The sequence below is a fragment of the Rattus norvegicus genome, chromosome 16 (genome assembly GCF_036323735.1).
Source record: "Rattus norvegicus strain BN/NHsdMcwi chromosome 16, GRCr8, whole genome shotgun sequence".
Lineage (NCBI taxonomy): Eukaryota > Metazoa > Chordata > Mammalia > Rodentia > Muridae > Rattus > Rattus norvegicus.
The window spans coordinates 70,154,768-70,172,307 of record NC_086034.1 but is presented as its reverse complement, the minus strand read 5'-3'; the positions used below and the strand labels follow the sequence as shown (position 1 = coordinate 70,172,307).

Here is a 17,540-nt window from a genome sequence, read left to right as displayed (position 1 = left end):
GGTGGGTGCAGGGGAACATAGATCTCTTTAGATCTACTTTCTGCTCACTAGGGATGTTGGGTTTCTGGGGGCAAGTTATATCCCATTGGCAGGATATCAACAACAGCAACCAGCACCCAACAAATGGCAAAAGAGTAAGTGCAAGAGCAGAAACCAGCAGCATCAGAAGCCAGCAGCAGGGGTCAGCAGCAGCAGGAGCCAGCACCAGCCACTCCCTCTTTGGGCTGCTCATATACTTGCTCAAGTATTCTCTTCTAGAATTCCAAATGTGAACTCTCTTCAGCTGACAGAATCACGCCCCTGTGAAAGCATGAGCCAAATCATAGTCAGCTGCTGTGGACAATCCGATTCAGCCCTATACCCCACACCTCGGAATAGAACAAAAACATATCCATATAATATAACCGGTTTTATAAAGAAACACTAGCTCTCTCCCCAGGTCTCTTGGATTATAGGCACAGAAAGCTGAAAGAAACGAAGTGAGCCAGTTTAGTCCCTACTTTTAACAGTCAAAACCATAAGTTCATGGCTTATAATTTCCAGAACTTTGTATTTGAAGCTTTTCTCCCAGGAATGGCAAGATGACAAGTGTTAAAACATGTTAAATTATATCATCTTCTAAATTTGCCTTGTACGATGGCTATAGTCGAGTTCTAGAATCTATGTCAGAACACTACAAAATTAGGAAGTGGTTTGATTTCTTTTAAGATATTTATCTCAGTGTGTGTAAGTACTGCCATGTACACACTTGGAGGGCAACAGAGGCCAAAAAAGGGTGTCTTATTCCCTGGAGGTAGAGTTATAAGTAGTTGTGATCAACCTGGTACGGCTTCTGGGAACCAAATTCAGGTCCTCCAGAAAAGCTACACGTTCCCTTAACCACTGAGCCATCTTACCAGCCCCCAAATAATTATAAAGAGGCCTATATTCCACATGACATAAGTATGGATTCATCAATTTAAAAAAGCAGCGTTCCACAGATAAAACTAGAGAAGAACAAGAGGCAAACTCTGTAGAAATTTCAGAGGCTCCTGTTTCTCCATGCTATGAAGTGGAACAGGGACAAGAAGATCCAACAAGAAAATGACACAACACACCAGTGTCATCTGAGATAGAACTGCATATGGCATTATGCGGTTTTACAGTATTGCATATGGCAATTCAAAAATATTAAATTATTACCCATTATCATGGTTCCACAGTTGATCAAACTCTTCCTCGAGTCAAGTGCTTAAGCCACCTCTCCATGGCTCCAGCTACGCATGTAGCAGAGGATGGCCTTCTCTGGCATCAATGGGAGGGGAGGCCCTGCGTTCTGTGGAAGCTTGATGCCCCAGAGCAGGGGGATGCTAGAATGGTGAGATAGGAGAGTGGGTGGGAGGATGGGAGAGCACCCTCCTAGTGGCAAAGAGGAGGAGGGATGGGATGGGGGGGGTGTTGCGGAGGGGAGACCGGGAATGCAGACATTTGAGGTTTGAAATGTAAATAAATAAAATAACCAGTAAAAAAGATTACACCCTCTCATGCAAACGATATCAGAAAGTATCAACCGACACAATGCTTCTGAGCCGAGCAAGAGCCAGCTGCAGAGACTGAAGTGTGCTCACAACAGCCAAGTTCCTCAGCATCCACACAGCCGTAGTTACTCTCCACTAACACCAGATGGCCTTCCTCAGCCTCAGCCAAGCGCTCCCTTAGTTATTATTTCTTTTCTGCCATATTAAGGACGAGTGACAAATATTCAGAATGTTGAGAAACATACCGCGTGTAGGTGGATTACATGCATTTTTTAGATAAGCGTGTCAGCCAGCTTTAAAGGTATAGGGGAGCAGACTGGCTGCTTAAGCTCTTTACACAGCTCAGCATATGAGTGAAGGAGGATAATGCTGCACCCCTGGTAATCACAATTCCCTGAGGAAGTAGGAAAATTGATGCTACTCTTTTAACTTGAGTCATGAAGATCGATGAGGCAGACATTAACTTCATGGTTAGCAAAAGACTATGAAAGGGCACAGACGCATTTGAGGTAATACAGATCACTCAAGACCTTAGACACCTAAAAAAAAAAAAAATCAAATAAAACACGAGATAGTGAGGACGACTATGCCTTATTTCTCATTTTGCTTCCCTTCAAAGAAGGGTCGATATCAGGCCCGAAGTAAAACTCTCCTAAAAATTTAAGATTAAAACAATATTAAAATATCCCTGATACTTTCTGGATTTCTTTTTCGTCAGTGTTGGGAAAAGAACCAGGGACCATGCACACGCTAGATCAGTGGTCTACCACTGAGATACACCTCCCGTCAAAATTCTTAGGAGATTTTATTTCTCTAATGGTTTCCGTTTGCTCTGAGGGTTGCCTGTCCTATTGTCTGCGGTGTATTCATTTGCGATACTTCACTGGAGGTGGTAAGCTTGTGCAGTTGTCACTCAAAAGGCAAGGCACATAATCAAAGCGCACAATAAGACAGAGAGCCTGGATGACTTTCCCTTGCAAAGTTTCCAGTTATGCTGTAATACAATGGAGATCCAGCCTCGCAGAACCCACCAGATGCATGCTCCCTGTGAACAGGGGACGTGTTAGACTTGGGTATTCCAGATGTTTGCTCAGTCGCATCACACAGTTAAAAGCAATGTCCCTAATGGCTCCCTGTCACTGACAACAGTGACTGCTTTTAGTTTGGAAGATGTACGTCACTTTAGAAATGGATGAATTATCTGAAAGAAATAAAAGTTAAACATAGATTTTGGTGGCATTAAATTTGTTCTCTGAATGTGAATTTTGCCTCTTTACCAAAACTGGCTTTCAGTTTGCCAAGGTGTTTGCTATCTATATTCACTTGCTTAATGTGTTGTGACAAGAAATGCCGTAGTCACCTGTTCTTCCCTTACCTGGGGGCTGCCGAAGGTCAGTGAGTTTACTTTTCTTATGTCTATATCTCACTCAAGATTGACACATCGTGTGTCCAATCAGGTTGGGATAAAGAAGGACAAATGAATAAGAAAAGAGCAGTGTTAAATTAACCTGCTGCTTTTTACATTAAACCATGAGTTGTTGTTGTTGTTGTTGTTGTTGTTTTATTGCCTTCTTTTGGGTATTTGACAGAATATGGATAAGGTTACATCATTAAGGAGACCTGTATATAGACCATTCCCATCTCCACTTTATGATGATGGAATAGTACTGTATATTAGTCAGATATCCAATGTTGGTGTTCGAATTGTTATTACCGAGGCTATGATAGTCTCAGCAATGCTGGCGGGTGGCAGCCAGCCACAGCTAGCTCCCAGGCAGCCATACTGTTACCAGGGAAAGCGGCCAATACTCTGCATGATGCTGTGGTGTTCAGAAGGCTAGGTGTAATGAATACACTTTCACTTTACAAGATTTTAAACTCATGGCGGGCACACTGGGACACAATGTCGTGGAATACTGAGAAGGACTGCCCATCTAAACACAGGCGCACCCTCATACACACTTACCTTAGACCTCTGGAAATTCTTCAGACTGTCTGATCCAGATCTACCTGAGCAAAGATGAGCTCCTGGACTCCGCAAAGGTGAGCCCTACCTGTGCTTCTGCTCTACCTGGGAAGCACGAGGCTGGTGGAGTGGAAATTGGAACAGAGGAAGATCAATGGGACTCCAACAGCTGCTTCTCCACTTTGTTTGTCTACAGGCAGAAGTTGCCTTACACCAGGCTAGGAGTGGGGAGCCTAGTCCCTCATGAAAAGATTTCTCTAAAGTTTGAAAGAGCCAAGAAGATAGGCTTTAGAGTATTCTGCATGTTTCCTTGACATATGATTTAAAGTATAGGTCAAAGGAAGAAAAGCTGAGTTTGTGGGCCATGATTTGGTATGGGGTGTGTGCCCTGTGTTCTCCTGTGACCCACGATGAAGGAGAGCATCCTCTATCTTTATTTTTCAACAGAGGAAACATTTGAATCTACCAGGGGCACTTAACAATGCACAGGGAGTCACAGCTCCCAGAGGTTCCTTCCAGTTCAAAGAAGTTCCAGAAATATCTAGAGTTGCTGGTCCCCTGCCAGTGAGAATAAGGGTCAGTAGGCAGAGAAGCAGGGACCCTCCTGTCACTCATAAATGCAGTCCTACGCACAGCTTTTGTAGTCCACCAGCTCCTCAGGCTGAAACCACAAACTGATCTCCTTCCCTGTGCTCTCCACGGAACTGCCGCCATGAATAATGTCCCTGCCAACTTGGATGCAAAAGTCTCCTCATACGGTCCCAGGCTTAGAGCCTGTGGGGTTGGTCTCTCTAAGCATCACCCCGCCTGTCTTCACAACATTCAGTCACTCCCAGACAATAGCAATGACCGGTCCTGAGTGCATGTACTCCACAAGGCCAGTAAAGAAGGGACAGTCCTTCAGGTCAATGTAGTACTTGTTCCTTGAGAAGATCCTCTGAAGTCTGCATAAATTTCAAACCAACATGGAGGAATCCCTTCTGTTCAAATCACTTGATGATCTCTCTCCCACAAGCCCCCACTGGAGCCCATCAGGCTTGATGGCAATGAAGCTATGCTCACTGTTGGCCATGCTTCCCTTCAGATGCCCCATCCTTAACTCTGGCGGTGACTTTCTTTCTTGTATTTAAGAATTGAGTAGATCAGGCCATGGTATATAGTTTCAGAAGCTGTTTCTATCTTACACATTTTTTTTTACAAATATGTCTAAAAACTCATCAGTGACTTCTAACACAGCATACCCCCCCCCATCATTTCTGTTTTGTTCCTTCTCTTTTTTTTTTGTTCCTGTACTTGTGGCTCAGTGGGAGAGCCCTTGATGGCATGCACAACAGCAGCAGCACTGCAAAGTAAAATGAAAAATAGTAAGGGCTTTTATTTGCTTCTGAGCTGTTTACCACCCCATGACTTCTCCAGATTCTCTTTTCTAATCAAAACAACAAGTATGTGCTCTTTGGGAATTTTTAAAGCACAGATATGAATAACCAAATCCATGACTTTACACTCTGGTGTGGAAATACCAGATACACAAGTGCCTGAACCTTCTGCGTTTTGGGGTATGGTAAGATCAGATTCTTTTCTGGCCACTTTCATGCATTTTTTTTCCCACCAGCGATGTCATTGTGCTCTTTCTTTCCTTGATTTGGCTGAGCAGGGGTTACTCTTGTGTCACACTCTCTACCTGTCATATAGCTGTTCAGGGTATCTCAGGATCAAATGGCTATCGGATGCTTGCTGAAATGCCTACTTCTGGTACTCATTGACCACCAATGTCGCTCTTTCCTAAAGTGCCTGTTCTAGTCCTTTGGTCATTGTCTCTGGCCTTGAAAAAAGTCTGTCACAGTCCTGATAGGAGCGCCTTGGTGCCTGTTTGTGTACAATATTCTTCCTTTCCTCTCAGTTATTTTTCTCTTATTTCTGAAATATCTTTTTATGAATAGGTGTTTGCAATATTGAAGGAATCATTCAATTAATGGTTCCCTTTATGCTTAGTACTCTTTCCCCCCTTTCTTAAATAAAATTTTCTCCTTTCTTGGCGTTACCAATTCTTTCCCCTTCCCTCCTCTGCTTCAGAGATGACTGAGATCTTGCCAGACACTTGGAGGCTGCCAATTCAGCCTTGATTCATAATCATGCAAATCATACTTAGAGCAGTGCTTTCTCGTTACAGAGAACCAGCAGAAGTATTCCACTCTTTTATTGGTATGATGGCATTGTAACATGTATTCATGGTCTGAAAACATGTACTTTTCTGGATGAAGTCAAAACCGTCCTGTCTTAGGGTTTTACTGCTGTGAACAGACACCATGAAGAAGGCAACTCTTACAAGAACAATATTTAATTGGGGCTGGCCTACAGGTTCAGAGGTTCAGTCCATTATCATCAATGTGGGAGCATAGTCACATTCAAGTAGGCATGATACAGGAGAAGCTGAGAATTCTACATTTTCATTTGGAAGCTACAAGCAGAATACTGAATTCCAGGCAGCTAGAACTAGAGTATTAAAGCCCACACCGGTGCACAGTGACACACCTACTCCAATAAGGCCACACCTCCTAGTAGTGCCACTCCCTGGCCCAAACATATACAAACCACCACACCTCCCTAGAAAAGTCACCAGTAAAGAGCCATTTCTCCTGATTAATTTAAAGACAATGTAAAGAAACCCCAGGTCGTCCCCAGATGAAGTGGTAAAGGAAAAAAAATGACAGGGTAGTAAAAGTGTCATTAAGTATTATTCGACTTTACTCAGGAAGTTGGAATTTTCTTCTAAGCTAGCAAATTAAAGATGCTTTATTGCATTCCATTCATAAAGAGGTTAAAAAAATCAACCTAGGGTAACAAAATTGCTAGAATATAGTCAAAATATCCCAACATTCAGCATCTCTCTGCATGGTATCTCTCACTAAAAGAGTAGACCACCCTTAATTCTGTGGCTTTTGGTTTTAGTGAACATGATTGAGGGCTTCCTGCTAAGCGACACCCCCAACAGTTGCTTGCTGGGGTAAATATTCTAAATCCCTCTTAGCAATGCTCCAACTTTGTACCATGATTAATGCTTACCCTTGGGCTCAAAATGCCCAATCAGATTGCCAAGGCTTGTAGGCACAAATCAGGAAAATACCGCCACAAATCATTCTCCCCAAATAAAAAGGTCAACTGGTATTAAATTAGTTCATTTACAGAACTCATTGAAATTAGCAGCATGTTCTTAAATTGCTTCTTGATTGAGGACATTTGCCTCATTAATTCTAAACAACCTGAGAAGACTATTAAAGTCTTACAGGGAAAAAAAAATGACCAAAGGACAAGATGCACAATACACATTACCTCAGGGTAAAAGTGACTCACAGAATATATGGAAGCAAGCACAAGCCACAGTGAGGAGGCTCATCTTCCACATTTCCCCATGGAAATCTTTGTCATTCTTTCGTATGTAAGTGCATTTCAGATCAATGCTTAAGTCCATAGCTGAGCATTTAATTGTGTGTCCCTCTTTGCAGCAAGGATGATGTTCCTGAGACATAAACAGCCACATAATTTGCCTCTTCAGTGGTTCTACTTCATGCAGAAGTCATTCCCCTGGGACTCTATCTGCATCTTCTTCTTGCCCAACCCATCTGATCTCCAAGCTCCAGGATTCTAGACTTACCCAAACAGAACAAACTTTGACTCACTCTGTGGATTTTCAGTGGCTTCTCGTAGGCATCCTTAGTCTAATTTCAAATCACCCTTGAGGACTCTTTTCTAGGTGCCCCTGCTCTGCTTTGACCCTTTTCAAATCACATATTGACACGATTATCTGATAATTTGTCTCCATCACCCATCTTATGTTGGGTAGACAGAGGCTATGTTGTCTTTAATTTCAGTTTGGCTCTGGAAATTGAAACTGGGATCTAACAAGCTGAACACGTGATCCACAACCCTGACCTATATACTCAACATAAGATGATGGATTATGTTGCATTTCATTCATGGCCAGGACCTTAGTAGGGAAGCAATTGATACCTAGTTCTTATGAGATTGAACTCAAGAATGCAATCCCTCAGCCCAAAAGTAAGCAACGTCCATCCTTTGGAAGACAGAATGACATCAGGATAGAGCCTGACCTCAATTGTCAACTTAGTGTGTAACTAGAGGATAGTCAGGGACACAAAATACTGACATGTAAATCACCAAAAGGCTCTAATAATGAGGTTCTGAGGACAATCATATTTATTTGGATTCATCAGAACGTCTGGGGCATAGGAAAGGTGAGTAGCATAATTCTATATATATATATGAATATGGGAAGATGGTACATGAGATTTGGATGAGAAAAAGGAAACAAACATTTACAATAGGAGAGGCTGATGTGAGCAACTCTCTTGAAGGAAGAACTACATACCTGTGGAATATTTTCCAAAAATACATTGGCTAATTCCAACTATAGTTCAGACATAGTTATGTTTACTAGATATTCAGTAATTGGCTAAAGAATATAACCCCTTGCTTCCTAACATTTTCATCCAATGGAAAAAAACACACTAAAGAGCTAAGCATACATTGTGTGTTATTTGCCTATCATTATAAAGATTCTATATCAATAATAGGTAAGGACATTGCAGCATTTATTTTACAGAGTACAACATTTCATCATGCTCTAATCCTGACAGTAGAAACTTGAAATATAAGTATAATGTCTTGTTTCTTCAAAAGCAAAATGGGGAGGACTCTGGAGAACACAATCCCATAAGATCTCAAGGAACATGATACCCCAAAGAACCAAGATAAGAAAGACAGACCAAAGGATAGGACAGTAGTATGGTAATGGTAGGATGGGCTACATACATAATTGTATTTCTCTATGAAAATGGAGACCAGATAATTTTCTCTGAATAAAGAAGAAAAGAACATTCAAGGAAGAGATAGGTGCTAGAGGCTGAAGAGCGAAGAGAGAGTTTATTTTTGAATTAGTGCCTGACTCATAGGAAATTTTGTCACAAGTGAAAATTAAGGCCAATATGTAGTCAGCATTGGTCATAAAACATCAGCATGACTTCTCTTTGGCTAGAGATGCAGGGAAAAACAAAACCCAGAAGATATTTTTCTGAGAAAAAAACTTAAATAGAAGAGACTTTATATTTTTTTCTTATGAGTACTTTTATTCATTTCATTTGTGCTGGGGAGAGAAGGGTGTGTATTTTAGTCTTTATGATGCTTCAGTGATGATGAGACAATAATTTCTTATAAAAAAAATCTTAGAATCCACACATACTTCTTACAAAAGCCACAGAGTGTCTGACCTTTCCATTATCAATGGACAGACTAGCCCATCACGTACGATCAGAGAGTCCTGTATCACAGATGGCTGGGACAGAAGGCAGAGAACATTTCATTCAGTCACTTCCTGACATAGGTCCCAGGAACACAGCTGGGAGAGAAATTCTCTGTATGCACAACCCCAGGCCCAGAGGACTGCTAACTGCTGTAGTCTGGCACTAAAAAAATGGCATGTACATCCTGTCTTTCTTCATTTGTACAAAGGAATCATTCATTTGATTGGCTTGATGTTTTCTTTTAAATGGTGAATATTATGAGATCACTACTCCCACCTCCAGCATGACCTTTTGAGCAAACCTACCAGTTGTTAGTCGTCTTGTAGTAACTCTTTGATCCTCCTCCATTTAGGGTCTTTCTGATTATCTCATCAAGATGTTACAGTGACTCTGAAACACACTCATTTCAGCATTTACTATTGGACAGCAACCTGGCTTGAATGAAGTCTGGACTGTGTATGCTCATGTTAATCAGTCTCTAGTTATCACTTAGCTCAAGGCTAGTCTAGTGTCTGCAGGGGTCAATCTGTGATGCTTCCCAGGTGTCTCTTGTTTGCTGCCATTCCCTCACTATGCCTTTATTCTTGGAGTACTCCCTTGGGCACATCTACCCTGAAAACACAAAGCATCGAACCACCACATCTTTAATCAGACTTTGTGAAAATAATGCTAATGACCTTGTTCCTAAAATGCAAATAAAGGAAAACTAGCCACAATCCCAATTAGCATTTTGTTCTCAAGTTGTCCTTAGCCCGTCTTGACATGTGCTCTGGCTCGATGACAGGGACAGTGAATAAACCATCTGCTTCAGGGAGAATTGAGTGCAAGATCGTGTTAGGGACAAGTTCAGGATTGCAGAGGAAGAGTCCACCTCTCCAACTCACAGTTCTGGACAAATGTTACACATGATCAAGGGCTGCCCTCCGAAGAGTGACCACGAAACCATGGGAAGTGCATTTGCTTTTTATTCTAGCTCAGGTGGTGGTCGTGTCATTTTTCCCATTCCAACTTCACAGTCTTATCCAACCGGGTAGTGTGAAGACAAGCAGCACACCTGAAATTAAGGAGGAAGGGGAAAGGAGTCTCCACTCCCAGGAGAAGAGGGCTTTGGGCTATTAAATTCCTAGAATAGAGCAGGGGATCTTACTGAAAACAAAGGTTTACTGGTCAGGGAAGCATTAGAACATTATTAGAACATTTACATAAAAGTCTTACAAGTTGGAGGAGATCAAAAGATATTAATTCTTTGTCCTAAACACAAGTTTTGTAGTATTTGATAGAAAGAGTCATGCTTGATATTTCTTTTCTTTTTTTTTTTTATTAACTTGAGTATTTCTTATATACATTTCCAGTGTTATTCCCTTTCCCGGTTTCTGGGCAAACATCCCCCTCCCCCCTCCCCTTTCTTATCGGTGTTCCCCTCCCCATCCTTCCCCCCATTGCCGCCCTCCCCCCAACAGTCTAGTTCACTGGGGGTTCAGTCTTAGCAGGACCCAGGGCTTCCCCTTCCACTGGTGCTCTTACTAGGATATTCATTGCTACCTATGAGGTCAGAGTCCAGGGTCAGTCCATGTATAGTCTTTAGGTAGTGGCTTAGTCCCTGGAAGCTCTGGTTGCTTGGCATTGTTGTTCATAAGGGGTCTCGAGCCCCTTCAAGCTCTTCCAGTTCTTTCTCTGATATTTCTTTTTTAAAAAGATTCATTATTTTATTTGTATGGCTACATATATGTACGTGCATTTCCTGAGTATGGAACTCAGAGGAAAGTGTTGACATCCCTGGAGCTCGAGTTATAGATGGTTGTGAACTGCCATGTGGGTGCTGGGAACTGAACCCAGGTCCTCTGCTAGAACAACCAATGGATCTTAACAACTGGTCCATCTTTCCAGCCCCTCTTTGACATTTCTTACAATAATTAGTGACCTCCAAGGCTATACAGAGGGACACACATCCTACAGAGCAAAATGTAGAAAGCCATTCTGGGGAGAGTTTCAAAAAGGACGAACCATTTTCCTCTTTCTGTTTAACCCCTCCATCCCAAACATGCCTCTTACAGTGGCATAGTCTTGAAAAATGTATGAAAAAAATGTATCTAAAGGTTCTTTTATATCAAGCTACATTGTTTCAACCCCAGAGAAGTCTTAATATAAAACTGCATGTGTTCAAGTTGACTTATTAATTTAGCCCCAAATTTCAATTTCAGACAGCCTGAGGCTAGCCTCGAAAGCTACCAATAGTCTCATCACCCAAAACCCTCTGCCCCCTGTGTAACCTTTGGCTAACTCATTACCCTCCTTTGCATAAATATGAGCATTGAATAAATGAATTTGAGAGAGAACTAGAGCAAAGCAATGCATAAGACAGCACTGGGGGGGCTCTCCTCTGCCACCCCCAACTTGGTGACAAACCGGTCAGCATGATGTGAGTGCCAAGACAATTAGTGGGGATGCTCTTTATGGCTGCATAATTTCCAGAACATCTTAAAAAAAATCTTCACCTGACACAATGTTCCAAGGTTACTTTTTATAATGAGCCGATGCGTGTGAAATATTAATACTGACACATAAAAATGGAACCACTGCTGATAAGGAGGCCCAGTGTGGTTGCCCAAATCTTATTTTTATTATTTGAACTCTTAAATTTTTATATGCATGTTATGTGGTCTGGAGAAAAAAAAGAAAAGAAAGAAAAAGAAAAAGAAAGAAAAGAAAAGAAAAGCCAACAGATTCTGGAGATGCAAATTCAGAACATTCAGACCAGTTGAGGAAGTCACATCCAAAGGTTTTATTACAACAGGGTTTCAAGCATCCAGCAAGGGAGAATCTTTCTTACAGAGAGCAATATCTTTCTGCCACTAATGCATGCACTTACCTTTAAATGACTAGAAAAAGAGGAAGTGTGCCCTAACTCATACCTCTTCAGCTAAAATGCTAACTGTCCGAGACAGTTGAAAGGAATAAGAACAAACAAACTGTAAAGCAGTCACTGGGATGCATGTGGTGGCCTACATTTATAATGCCAGTGCTCTGGAAGTAACCTAAGATAAGAGAAACAAGAGTTTGAGGAAAGCCTAGGAGATCTGCTTTTAAAAATAAGACAACACAAAAGAAAAGGAGATAGAGTGAGAAAAAAAAAAGAGGAGGGATGGCAATTCATTCTAAAATGGAAAGATAGACTGGGACAATAGCTTGGGCAGTAGAATGTTCGTCTTGCAAGTCCAAGATGCAAATTTGGTCCCCAGAATGTATGCTAAAATAAAATAAACCATTCAGGCTGGCACATTCTGGCAATCCTAGAGCCAATCAGAGAGGCAAAGACTACCAGAACACCAAGGTTCTCTGACTGATCAGCTTAGCCAGTTTGGCGTGTTCCAGGCCAATGAGAGACTTTATCTTTAAAAATATACTCAGGGAAGTACTTGAGCCAATAACATTTTTTTTTACTTTTTATTTTGGCGGCATCAACTGCAGTCTTTATCGCAGCTGGTTCTGGCCTCTACACACCTGGATATCTGCACCCACACTCAAACACCCATATTCATATGAGTATATACAGAGAGAGAGAGAGAGAGAGAGAGAGAGAGAGAGAGAGAGAGAGAGAGTTATATACCCATTTTATCTCCTTTAATTTGACTTGACCAGCAATGGATACTTCTGGATTGCTCAGTAGTCCAACAATATCCTGTGATTTAGTAAACCACATTTACTATTCTGACTCTCCCTGTCATTCTGTGATCCCTGACTGTGATAAGGTTACCAATTACTTCCTCATGAAGTCAAAGCAGGACGTCAAGCTAGGAAGTCAAAGAGTTGGTCTTTTCATCATGGACAAGCTCTACAACCATTTTCTAGACCTCACCAGATCTAGACCCAAAGATACTCAAGAACCGATACTGGTAGCAGAAACTATGAATGAATTGGACCGAGCCTAGTTCATCCTTGAGAATGAATGAGACCTCACTTCCATTGAGAAAGAGTCTTTTTGTACTTCAAACCTTGGGGACCAGTTATCAGAGAGCATAGGATGGATTTTTTTCAATGAGTCATTCATCCCGTCAGTCCAACAGAGGCAGCACTGTGATTATCCCTGCACTGAGACTGCAAACAAGCTCTTCCTTCTACCGATAACTGAACTGGCTTCAACTACCTCAGCCCATATCTATTGCCACAGTGTACTCCTAGGGATACACCTGCCCAGGCTCTCTGTTCTGAATTTACCGTACTTGTCAGTGCTTCGAGTATAGTATCAACCACTGCTCACCAGACGCAGGGATCCCAAATGTCACTACTGAACATCCAGGAAATGAAGATTCCTGAACCCATGTCTATAGACATATTATCATTGATAAGGTTTCTAAAGCATTAATCATTTTTAAAGATTAAAGAAAGAAACTCCAATTTAAGCAGACCCCAGGGGTTGGGGGAGGAAAGAGCTTGACCTTACTAATTTTGGATTAGAAGAAAGGTTCAGCAAGAGATCTGACACAAATTTCTACCCTTTTTCTCTGAAACTCCGGAGAGAATTTATCTGTCATCAAGGGCCACATACACACTGTGGGGTTCTAACTGTGTGACTATTGGCTCTAGCTACTGCTCCTAGCTACCAAGCCAGACTCCAATTATCTCCAAGAAAAGTGCCAGAGATTCATTATTTTTCCCAGAGAAAGACAATGAGAAGGAGACACTCAACCGACAGAACCAAGGCTCCAGTAATTTTCCTCTGGAGGATGAGACCCAAGCCTGAAAACTTCTAATTCAATGCTAACAGGCTGCTTCTCCATCACTTTTGCCTGTAGTGAATGGGGTGCGGAGTAGGGTGTTGGGCTGCGGGGCGGAGGGGGGGTAGGACCAGAGGAAAAAAGACACCTGGATGACTACTGGTGTGTGTGTGAGTGTGTGTGTGTGTGTGTGTGTGTGTGCGTGCATTTATGTGCACCGTACGTAGGTGCCCTCTCAGAAGCCAAAGTAAGGCAGCAATTCCCCTGGAGCTAGAGTCGCAGAAACTGGTAGGTGCCTGACTTGGGTACTGGAATCTGAACCCCAGTCTCTGGAACAATAGCTATCACTCTTAAGCACTAAGCCATCTCTCTAAGGTGGATAGTTTTGAAAGTGGAAGAAGACACTATTCAAAATTATGCATGACAAGAAATATAAGCATGACTTGTCCTGGAGAACAGAGGGTTATGGCTGCTTGGACTCTAAGCCCTAGACCTAGAAGCCTATGGAAAGTTACAGTGCGTGGGAATAAGAGCAAACAATATTCACTTACGGTTCATGTGCTCACTTTGTGTATACTCCCACCTCCAGGACTAAGATACGATTTCTTCTTCCATTCCGTGTCCCTGTTGTATTTGGATTGCTTTAATAAAGTGTGATTCTCTTTGTGAGATTTAAGTTGGAGGGTGCCTGGGCGTCTTTATTTCAGTACATCTTGTTGATCTGCGGTTGTTCTCAGCTCGTTCTCAGCCAAGCTTTTAGGAAGCGAAGGATCCAGGAGGGCCATCTCGTGAGAAGGGCTTTACCACTAAAGCTGTATTGAGTTAGAGCATCAGGGAAATATCTTAAGGACTGAGCCAGGCTGGTTCGCTCTCTGTGTCCTCTGGGGAAAATGCTCCAGCAGAGACACCTGGCATATGGGCCTGACAGGAATGTGCGGAGGCCTTTATTTGTGCTACTTTACAGATAGATTTGTGTGAGACTACTTGGGGACTTCAAGGACTCCAGCAGGAGGAGACCGGGCCAGGAACTGCCACCAGTAGACGCAGGTATGATTCTGAGAAGGCAGCTGCAACTTTTCTCATTTTATTTCTTACAGATTGTGTGACCAAAGGGCAGTATCAGCCTCCTGGTTTCTGGGTAGACGGAAAAAAACAACAGCAAACAAAAACAAACAAACAGAAAACAAAAAAGCAGAAAACCGAGAATGTTCTTTCTCTTCTCTCTTCTCGCTTCCTGGAAACATTGCAGGAAATCAAGGGTAGCACATGCTGGAGAGTGACTCTTCATTAGATTACCTTGGATGGAAACTGTCCTGTGTCCAAGGGCGAAGACATGATTAGTCTCTGGTCATTTTTACCCTTGGAAAGAGGCACTTGGCCTCTTGGATTCACACCAGCCCTGGCGGTGAGGAAGCCATGTGTTGATTGAAGCAGTCTGAGCCCGGCGATTCGGAAGGGTGGTAAAACAAACTAGGGGCCCTGACCAGGCTCGCCTGTGGCTCCATATGCTGTTTCCCTGCCACTCAGTTTCTGATTGATGAGAGACGGTGGCTCCAGAGGAGAGGAAGGCAGGAGGGGGGGAAATGCAGGTGCTCCAAATTAGGAATAATTCGGCAGATTAGCCTAATGAAGTCAAAAAGTTAATTTGTAGCTGCCAGCTGCTGAGCAGAAAGTTATAAAGCGCCACAACCCCTATGTAGCCCAGCACGGGGAATGCCAAAGCAGAGCGAGTCGCACAGAGGACTTGGAGGAAACACCTGCAATGGTGTCAGCTGAGAAAAGCTCTCTGAAGGAGCCAGGTGGCCTCACGAAGAAAAGAGATCATAGAAATAATGACTGTGGGTGACCTGGGCTTGTGGAGGGGTGGAGGAGTGGGGTACAGTGTGACTGTTCTTGCTTAGCACCGAAACTAATCCCTGGCTTAGAACACCGTTGTCAATTGGTGCGAAGCTTGCAGGGCTCCTTCACCACGGGGATAAACAGAAGGAATAATAGCTCTTCGCTCTCCCCTGACAATTTATATTTAGTACCCTCATTCCCTCTCCCCTCAACCCCCCATTTTAACTAGCTCATCTCATAGTATTCATTGGGGAGGAGACAAAAGCACACTGTGGCTCGCCCTGCTTGGAAGGAGAGTACGTTTCTCCCCAGCACAGGGCTTGGTCCTGGGTTACTGTGTGCTCTTACGGCAGAGTGGTCGTCCATCTATGCGTAACTCTTATTGAACACCATCCTGCATGCAGCCATTAGTATCTACCTTTATACTCTTTAAAAAAAAGAACGTAAAGATTGAGAAGGCAGCAAGCTGCTCTGTGCTTCAGGAATCCCACAGGAGAAACTAAAGAATGTAACCCTCACTTTCCCTGTGAAGAATTGCTCTAACCTCACAGATGATGCCTACCCTATATTCAATAGGCCACGATGATGGAGCTTCATATACTGTATTCATGTGTCCGTGTCTGTCCTTTCTAACATCCAGACAGTTTCAAGTGCTGGGAAATAAGACAAAAACCCATAGATCTAAACAAATATCTGCGGAATGAATTAAAAGCTGCTCTCTAGATAGGCGCTCTCATGATCAACCCTACTTTCCCATTACCCTGCCCTCAGACATGGAAAGCTGCTCACAGCGCGCATGTGTTGGAACGCTTCATCATCCCCAAACTTCTCTAATTGCTTTCTCTCCTTCTCTGCCCTGAACACTCCTCCTGAAACGGTTGCAGCAAATTCAAATTCAACGTAACTGGCCAACTGTCTCTGGACCCAACTTTGGCTCGTAAGGTTAGTAAAGAAAAATGCTTCTGTTAGACTAGAGGCTGGTCATGTGCAAAAGAAAGAAAAATTGACCCCTTGCTTGTTGGAAAGTTATGTAATGTTGTGGTTGTAAAATTGGGTCTTAATTTCCAGCTGGTGATTAAGTCTGTAATCAGAGACTCCATTGAGTGATTTAGGGACTCAGTAAATGAACGGTTGATGCCATGGAGGGTTTTTCTCTGGCACCAGAGACCCTGTCAGCTGTACCCTCTGTAATGGCAACTGAGAGTTTAGTACAGGGCCGATATTGCCAGGCACTTGGCATGGAGCAGGTCGTTATGTCCTCCCCACCGCTCCACAGTGCTCATCTTCCTCATGTGAACGGCGAGGATAACAGCGATTTTTTCAAATAAGGGAAAATGAGGTTTTCAGAAAGTGGGTTGGATTTCTGTCGGTACCCAAAATATCCAAGATAATCAATTTACAAAGAGACAAAGTTTGCTTTCCCTGGCAGTTTTGGAGGCTCTAGTCCATCACTGGCCTGTTGCTTTGGGGGCCTGTAGTGAGGGAGGTGTGGGGGGAAGCAGGGGACATGCAAAAGTGATCTCCTGTGGTAGAGAGAAGAGATGGTGTGGAGAGGAAAGGATGGAGTCCCACAGTCATCTTTGAGAGCACGTTCTAAGAGACAGGGAAGATTTTCATGATGCTTCATTTTTAAAGACTCCACCAGCTCCAAATAGATCCACACAAAGGAATGGGCACGTAACAGAGAGACACTGAGGAGGCATGGACAGGGTGGACTTCAGCAGAGAGATTAAGCGAATTGCTCAAGTTTACCCAGCTTGAGAAATGGAGTCATCATTGCTTGAACCCAAGACCCACTAGATCCTAGAACTTACTTTATTTGAGCTTTTAATCTGAAGTTGGGATTCCCATCACTTTGGACAATAGCTAGGAAAATGAGATAACTGCTGTAATAAAATTCAAAATGACACAACAAACAACACCCCTTCATCATCATTTCCTTTCTCATTTGGCCATTGTTAACCCAGTGATAATCATGCAGTTTTAAAAGTCCAGCACTAGGGATGCACATTCAATTCATGTGGTCACCGAGCGATGTCACAAAACACCTCAAGAAGAAGTGGATGGGGTTACAAAACTGGAGCCCTCAGATGGTCTGACACCTCACACAGTGAAAGCCACACACACTGTTGTGGCCACAAGTGGATCGCCAGTTGGAACTTGGCCAAGACATTGCAACTGCAGT

General features: G+C 42.9%; 1 pseudogene; it reads right to left on the bottom strand.

The window, feature by feature from the left end:
• Positions 1–4,108: 4,108 nt before the first annotated feature.
• On the bottom strand, positions 4,109–4,555 carry Nme1-ps2 (NME/NM23 nucleoside diphosphate kinase 1, pseudogene 2; annotated as a pseudogene).
• Between the last annotated feature and the right edge of the window lie 12,985 nt (positions 4,556–17,540).